General features: G+C 32.4%; 1 pseudogene; it reads right to left on the bottom strand.

The window, feature by feature from the left end:
* Nucleotides 1-319: 319 nt before the first annotated feature.
* LOC113784806 (small ribosomal subunit protein eS8-like) lies at nt 320-8388 on the bottom strand (annotated as a pseudogene).
* Between the last annotated feature and the right edge of the window lie 854 nt (nt 8389-9242).

Raw genomic sequence — 9242 nt, 5'->3', positions numbered from 1 at the left:
TCAGCTAAAATGATAGATGTAACAAATCAAATTCAAAAATGATTTATTAGATCGGTTAAATTTGAACCAATATAACAAGTCAAATTCAAAAATGATTTATTAGATCGGTTAAATTTGAACCAATATAACAAGTCAAAATCAAAAATGATTTATTAGATCGGTTAAATTTGAACCAATATAACAAGTCAAAATCAAAAATGATTTATTAGATCGGTTAAATTTGAACCAATATAACAAGTCAAATTCAAAAATGATTTATTAGATCGGTTAAATTTGAACCAATATAACAAGTCAAATTCAAAATTAATCGCTAAAGATGTCTTAGGGCATCAACCTAAAGGTTATCTGATAAACATTGTCTCATCCAAAGTAAATGACATCAACTTGAAAGGTACCAAATATTGTTGCACTATTAAAAACAAATGAAGTCATATATAAGATGGAAAACACTACAATTAAGCAACACCATTTCCTTTCTTCCTTTGTAACTTCTTCATGTAAAATTCCAGTTCCTTTACCTTCGAGGATGTATCTACAAAAATAAAATAAAACAAAACCAGTGTAAATAATAAAACAAATATGAAGTTCAATCCAAAATATTCTGAAACAAGCAGAATTATGCATACCCAGCAACCCTGCCACATTGACCTGGACGAGATGAAATACAGGCCAGGCCAGCAAACGACCACCACCAAACTGCTCTTCAATGAGGGAATCTAGCTGACGATCTGTTTGACGGTTCTCAAGTTTCCTCTACACATGATTACTTTTCTTGGCTTCTTCAGCAGCGGCTTCAACCTCCTTGAAATTAGATATGAAAAGGTTGAGAAAAAACACATCCGATTTGAAAGAAGAGCCAACTACTACACAGTAGAATGCACGAGAATTTAATCCACAAAATGATAAATTACAATACCCTTAAAGGCTAACATGTTAGAATATGACTAGTGCTTACTTTCAATTTCAACTTATTGTATAATATATATTTTCTTATATAAATATTTGAAAAGGGAGTCATTTCGAAACTAAATGAGATATCCAAAATAACAAAACCTTCCACAAATATAAATGAAGCTATATACCATATGAAAATGTATATAAGTGTGTATAACAAGAAAGTTTCCAAAACTATCACCTCTGCAGAATCCTTCTTGGTTGCAGTTGATTTCTTTTTTCTACCAATTTCAACACCATAATGCTGAAGGTACCACTGCTTGAATGGTGCAGCATCAACCTGAACAATAGCACTCTTAACAAGAGTCTGCGTTCGGACGAACTCGTTATTTGAGGCATTGTAAACCACATCCAGAAGACGAGTCTTGCGAGTTACTGCTTCACTGCCCCATGAGAAGTTACCAGTATCCAATCTAAGATATCTCCACTTCACAATACCCCCTCAAACACAGATTCTTCTGACTGTGTTGTTAATTGATAATTTAGTGCTTGCTAGCTGACGACCGAGCTCATACCTATACAAAACCAGCACAAACATCATAAGCTTAAATAATAATTAATTGGGATAAGTACATCATCACAAGAAGAAAACCAACACATCAGAAAATATTTATCATCATAAAAATTATGATCAATCAGTGCAAATAGAAAAATGACAATCATATTTCACATGAAAAAATAACAACTAGAAATCAACATACTAATTTGTGTTCAACAACAGGCAAGATAAGATATCTATGTCAGTATTAACATCCTCAACAGCTTTGTTAATTTAGTTTATTTATTATAGAATAAATATCTTCTTCCCCTTAGTATACATCCTCTGTTAGCGATTTGATCGATATCCATCCTCAACAAAACAAAAAGACAAGATTCATACCCCAAAAACTTAGAAATATAAAAAAAATGATAATAATTTAAATAGAACAATTGAAACTATGGCATGCATAATTTAACAATTGCATAATAAGATTGACTCTAAGCAACCAAATCAGGTCAGGTTGGTAAAAAAGAAAGAAAAACTCATCCAATTATCCAGGAAGCAGAATAAGAACGAATAATGAAACACATGCAACAAACAGATTTTGGTACTAAAGGAATTTAATTCGAATTACTTATTAATTAAGTTTACAAAACTATACTTGATTATAACTTTGATTATAACTTTGAAAAGTGTTTAACCCCTAGTAGCTGGAGTTTTTCACTTTGTCATACTTACTGCTAGGGAATCAGGGTCTACTACAAAACATACTCTTTCTGTCACCTAGATTCTTGCTACATTATCTACTCATATTTTCTACTCTCTATATAACTGCCCAAAACCATCAAAATATATTAGTAGATAGCACAACAATAAATATTATCCAATAAAAGAAGCCATCAAAGACATGAACCAATGGCAGCAAAGATAGCAGACTACTATTTTCATCTGCTAACCACTTGAAACAAACATTAAAAAAAAGATCAAAATATACTCTTAACAATTTATTGAATTTCAGAAAAAGATGAAAGTGAAGCTCTTGTATGCCATAACAGAGGGTCAAGGATCTTTCCACCTTTCATGACTTCATTCTCGTAACTGGATCTATATTTGGATTTTCAAGGTGTAACTATTAGGGTTATTATAGCAATGTAGATAAGGGTGTTAACTAGTTGTTGGAAGTTCTGGTCACAAGAAGTTACTTGGGGACAAAGCTCATGTCTTCACTGACTACAATTGTTGGAGGGTGTATATAGCATGCTGATAGTTTAGTTGTTTATTGGTGGCTTATGTTTGTTGTATGGAAACAGAGGGCAAGTAGTCAGGCTTTGATATTTTTTGTAAAGTATTTTGTATAGGGACCTTAATGATTAATAGCCGTTTACATGCAGTGAAAATAGTAGTGTGCTATCTTTGCTGCCATTGCTACATTTGCTAATATATTATTGAGGTTTTATTAACAGAGACAAATTCACAAACACATACCATGCAGGTTTAAAGGATGGTTGAAAATTGGGGTAACTACTACTATTCAAATTTCTCCATCACTTTCATCGATTTTTAGGCATCACCACTTCTAAAATTTCTGCATCACTTATGTAATTAATAAGAGTTTAACTAACTATTACTACATAAAACGATTTAATACTCCCTTTCAATCACATCTCACAACACAATATAATCTTCTTGTTAAATGTTACATTGAAATTTTTTTAAATATTACTAAAATAAAATTCAATTAAAGATTAATAATAAGAACAATTTAGAATGAAATAATTTTAGATTCGTAAGTAAGAAACAAGAATTGTTAGAAAATTACCGGAGAATATGATCGAAACGCTCCTTGATAGATGGAAGAGGAAGACAAAAAACACTCGTCGTCAGTGCTGAAGTAGAAAAATGTTGCGCCGGACCAACTCATCACCGGCAATGAAGGTTGAAAGCTGAAGTTCGTCCGATTCCCGCTGAAAGCTGAAGTTCGTATTCCCGTTTTTACTTAACGATGAAGGATGAAGGTTAAAGGTTGAAGGATGAAAATGTTAAAGCGTTGAAGGGGTAAGACATGGGTTCCTAAATGTTTGGTTCGTGATGAAGGATGAATGATGAGGACTAAGTTCGTGACCGGATGAACGATGAAGAATGGATACTATGGTAAATATATATATTGCGATAACAGTATGGATGAATGATGAAGAATGAATTGATGAAAAGTAAACTGAGTAATTCGTGACCGGGTTTGTATTCGCGTATCAAGTACAAGGATGAAAGATAAAAGATGGATTTGCATTTGCCGCTGATTTCTAATTTTTTTTTAACTTAGAGAATTTTTTTTAAAGCGTTTGTTAGAACGGTTTAATATAACAGATTTAATAAAATTTGTAATAATAATAAATTTGTTATTATTTTTTTTTTAATTTTTTTTAATGTGTATGTTAGAACAGTTAAATTAGAACCGATTTAATAAAGTTTATTATAATAATAAATTTGTTATCATTTTTTTTAATGTGTATGTTAGATCAATTCAATTAAAACAGATCTAACAAAGTTTATCATAATAACAAATTTGCCACCGTTTTGCTTATTACATTGGTGGTATAACAATCAATCTAATATCGACGATGTAATAAGGTTAAAATGTACTAGTGTAGTGGCATTAGCTAGTATTCAAACACATGCAAAAAATTACAATCATGAACTAATAATAAAAAGCTCATAAAATTGGTGGGAAACAAAAAGAGCTAAAATTCCAAGTAACCACATTAAAATAGCCTTGCCATAAAATCAAACAAAAAAGAATAGAGAAAAATAAAATAGAAACAATCATTTCACTATCTAATACAAACAAAGTATATGAAATTAGTCTTGTTTCAATCCCAAAAAAACAAATTATATCCAAACAAAATGGAGAAAATCAGTCATAAAAACAAATATATATTCCATAAAACAAGTAATTACCAAGGAGCTATCTCCTAGCACATTTAATTGAAAGAAGAAAAATTGTAAAAGTACCAACAACAAAGTACATAATTCAAAATAAATTGTCACAGTAACAAATTATCAATTCTGCAATAAGCACGAATGAGCTATTTCTTGGATGGCCACAAATCATTTTACAATGCATGAACAATCTAGAAAAGTGAGTTAAAGAGATTAAACGTTATCGTTACTAGAAAAAGTATAACGTTGTACCTATGAAGAAGCAAGAAAGATTTAACGTTTAGTAAGAAAACATAGTGTGTTTGAAGACAACTGCCACCACCAGATCGTCTCCGCCATCCACCACACCACAGTCATCGCCGCCACACTCCTCTCTTACTCTTAAAATGTCATCATTCCTAATCCTTTCGTCTTCCCACCATTGAAGCTCAAACAAGAACTGTCTGTCGTTGACAAGACAAAGCCACAAATGCTAGATTCGAAAATGCGTTGCTGACGACGACACCTAGGTTGAAGTTTTCATGTGGGACTACTTTTTCTCGGAAAGGAAAAGTTGAGAGATAAGTGCAAACGACTTCAGATTGAGAGATTGAAATTAGTGAAATGTTGAGAGATTAGATGATGACGGCAATGACTTTAGATTTGGGAGAATGAGATTTGGGAGAGTTAGAGAAGGAAATAGAGATTTGTGGTTTTTCGAACCCTTAGATAAATGAAAAGAGGAACGCAGGATACAAAACGATGTGGCAGTTGTGAAATTATGTCGCAGAAACTACCATTAATTATCACTGAGAGCAGTCTTGCAAGAACTGTGGCAAACTATCACTACAAGAAAAGTTGTCCTTACCTACAGCAAATTTTGACTTTACCCATGAACATTTCGTAGGTAACGTAAAATTATCCATGGATTACCCACGGACACGAGTTTGTAGATAATTGGCTCGTAGGAATATTTTTACCGACGGACAAGACTTGAATAATGTATACTTACTACATTTCCTTGGATAAACTTGATCACGGCTTCTCCATGGGTAATGTTATCGATGATAGTTCTATGGATAATGTTAAGTCTGAAAGAAAACAATTATCCACGAAAATGGCATGAATAAACCTTACGGATGGCATTTATGTGGGTAACATCAAAATAGAAAAATAAACATTTTAAATAAAACTAAACCACATCATAATTCAAACAAATTAACTCTTTCATACATTATTCCTCTACCTTTATTCAAAGTGTATCTTTCATTTTCCCCTCATTGTTCTACTTCTCAAATCATTCATATAGAGTTCATATTCAATATAGAGTTATACATTCATATATACATATATAGTTATACATTCATATATACATCTTTTCATGATTAGTTTTAATATGCATTTTTAGAGTTCATATTCAACAAGCCAAATAAGCTAGGTCCTAAACTTATCAAAAGAAAAGAGCTACCAAAGACTATACAATACCATCCTTGTAAGTATCAAATAAGAGTTCAGTGGCATTGAGACATTGACAATTTTTGGGTTCATTTCTTACAGCAATCCTTTTAAACTAAACAAGAGTTTAGTGGTATTGAGACATTGACGTGTATATATTTTGTGACTGTTCAACTAAAGACTGGCTCGTATAGAGTTAATTGATCAAAAAGTGTGTGTGTATGTGTGAAACGTTTCAAGCATGCTATAATTAAAAGACCGATAACTGTAATTTCATCAAATCAATGTAATTTTCCCTAAAAAGTTCACAACGAAAATCAGATTGAAACCAACAATCATATTGAGGAAACTAACTACATATAACAAGTCTTAACCTAACAAAGAATAAATGAAATTAGTGATTATTATGCATAAAAGACTCTAACTTAAGGTCGTCCGATGAGGTTTTGTATACAATACTTAACACAAATTCACAATTATGTCAAAACTGTTACCATAATTTAAGTTGTTTGATGACTAGGCAGAAGAGTTCTTCTTCACTGCATATGCATGACATGCTGCCAAACCAACAAATGTCGTTGTGGTCCCAACTGTAAATTCAACATAGAAAGCTATTTTAACAGTCAACACCTTTTTTTTTTCAATTAACAATCAACACTCGAACAACAGAAAAATGAATATTTAGCAAACTTGTAGTGTGTGCATCTTGTGTCAAGTTCTGGTAAGAAAAGTTCAGAGAAACACCTAAAGCAAAAATAAGAGAGTTTTGCAGAAGCTGGTGGTATTGCTTTCTTTTCTTCCAAAATTCAGTTTCTGGGATGCTCAAATGAGAGTGTTCTGCAGCCCTAACAATTTTATTATACATGTTACTTGAATCGCATAATTTCTTACTTACGTGAATAGGTGCCTTTATTCCCAACTCCTAAGTAACCTATACCAAAAATAAATAGATGATAACATTATGAACCAACAGGTTTAGCTATGAAATTGTGCACAACGTATTCAATAATATGATAACACTGGGATGAAAATGTAATACCTTGACTGAATCTTGGACTGCCCTTGGATATGGAGTTAGATCATCCTTAGCAGCAAGGAACTCTATAACCAGTAAGATCACTTTGCCCAACAACCTTCTCAAGCAAATCTCTGGATTTCTTCCATGAATATTGATCTGAACTGGAAAACAAGGAGAAAAGATCAAAAACCAAGATACAAGAGCAAAAAGCCAAAATTAAACAAAAACTGCAACTAAGAGTTGAACTAGATTAGCTCAATTGAGAAAAATTAATTACACACAAGGCGTCAATAGAATGAGCGTGAAGTAGAGCCCCTCAGAATCTGGTAAAGTAGTACTAATACAAGTAATAGGAATCACATTTTTCAGTTATAATTATAAGTAACAAAATAACATGAATTTGACTTTGAGAGGATAGCCTCGCCTAAAAACAAGTATGAATTGATGATTCCTTGATTTCTTGGATCCTTCTTTAAATATAGCATGAATATTGCCAATGACATTAGCATGAAACTGATCACATCGGATTTTAATGAAGGATGATCTCAACATTCATTTTAATCATACCACCATACTTATTCATAAATTCTAACAATCTTGAAATTCTAACAGTATTAAACATACCACCATGTCAAAAGGAGTAGTCGGGGTTTGGCTTAGATCTGGAAAAGCACATGATCATTGAGCCATTATCAGTCCACCACTCTTATCATTCTAAGACACAATAGTAGAAAGTGTAGAACCAATGGCTGGAGGACTGAAATTTGGGAACTTCTGCTTAATAAGCGCAACAAGACCTGCAATATATGGTGCATCCATACTTGTGTCAGGCATCATCACGAAATTCTCTCCTGATGGCAATGCAAATAAATCATTTACGTTTCATGTTATCAACATACAAAAAAAATGTGATTTAACAAAATCATAGTGGCACACACCAAAGTCAGTGTAAATTGAAATTTTAGATTATCACTCATATCAGCTCAAAAACAGAACAAATCACAAACTGCCAACCTCATTCAGCAAATCGCGAATTAATGACACTTAACAAGCAAGATTACCAAAATAAATATTGAAATCGCAAACTGAAATGGTTTGAAAAGAGAATAGAATTTACTTGCTATTGCAAATCGCGAAGTGAAACGAGAGAGATGAATTTAGGGTCGTTTGAAATTGAATTCATGGTTTTTGGGGATTAAGGTTCGTTGAAGATAGTAGAGAGAAAAGGGTTTGAGAAAGGATGAAGAGATATACCAGCGGTTTGGACGTAGCGGGAGGGACGTGTAGGATTCCACGCGGCGGAGCAATTGTCGATTGAAACACGACGTAGCAAGAACAACACAGTGAAATAGCGAACAAGACAACACAGCTCGAGAGCTCGAGAGACGGCGACGATGTGAGAGACGGCGCCGATGTGAGAGAGAGCTCGAGAGACGACGACGACAGGAGACTGCACGGCGAGAGAGCTTGAAAATTTGGATATGAAATTTTAGGGTTCAAATGGAGAGACCAAAGGTTGAAGGGGATAGTTTGAAGGAGGGTGAGGTTTTAGTATCAGTATTATTAAGAGGTTTCTCCCTTTTTTTTTTTTCTAAACAAGGTCATATGAAAAAAATAACAAAAACAGTTTTTTAAAATAATTAATAAAAATCAAATATATTTTCTAATTTTTCTGTAAATTTTACCAACGGAAAAATTGTGGTAAACAAAATACGAAAAATAATTTACATGAAATCATGTTATTTTAACTTTACCCACGGACTGACCGTAATAATTTTAAAAAAATTAATTTAATTTATAACAAATGTACTCACGACTTTTTCATAGATAAAATATGATTTACTCACGGACTCAAATCCGTGGATAATTTTCCGTAAATATATCAATATTTTCTTGTAGTGTATGTGTTGCAAAATTGAAAATTTCTTGTAGTGTTAGTTAGTTGTGATTGTTAGCTAAGTACCTGTTTGTTACTTGTTTTATACTCAAAACTATTTGTGCACTTAATGAAATAATCAACTTGATTAAATCTACTCTGAACATCTAAATAAATTTTTTAAACTAAACTAAATATGTCTAGAGATGAAATCTTAACATTGGAGTTGTGTATTTAACTCATAGAATATTAAATGAGAAATTTTCAAGAGGTGAATATTATTTCCTTCCATAGCCCCTAAAATTCTATTCAAAAGCATTTGTGAAAAAATGAGGAAGTATTTCATAAAAATATATGATTTCTCTCATGGTAAATAATTTATAGGGGCTAATTTTGTGGCTTGGAATGAGAAGAAAAAAGAAATGAAAATCGGGTGGAGGAATATTGTGGTTGCCGAGAGAGAAGATAAGTGTAACACTTAGATTTTTAAAAGCGCGAATGCATTTTTCTTTTTAAAACAACATAATAAAATACAACGTTGT

The sequence above is a fragment of the Cicer arietinum genome, chromosome 5, assembly GCF_000331145.2.
Source record: "Cicer arietinum cultivar CDC Frontier isolate Library 1 chromosome 5, Cicar.CDCFrontier_v2.0, whole genome shotgun sequence".
Taxonomy (NCBI): Eukaryota; Viridiplantae; Streptophyta; class Magnoliopsida; order Fabales; family Fabaceae; genus Cicer; species Cicer arietinum.
The sequence above is the reverse complement of the archived record's forward strand: the minus strand, read 5'-3'. Positions and strand labels throughout refer to the sequence as shown.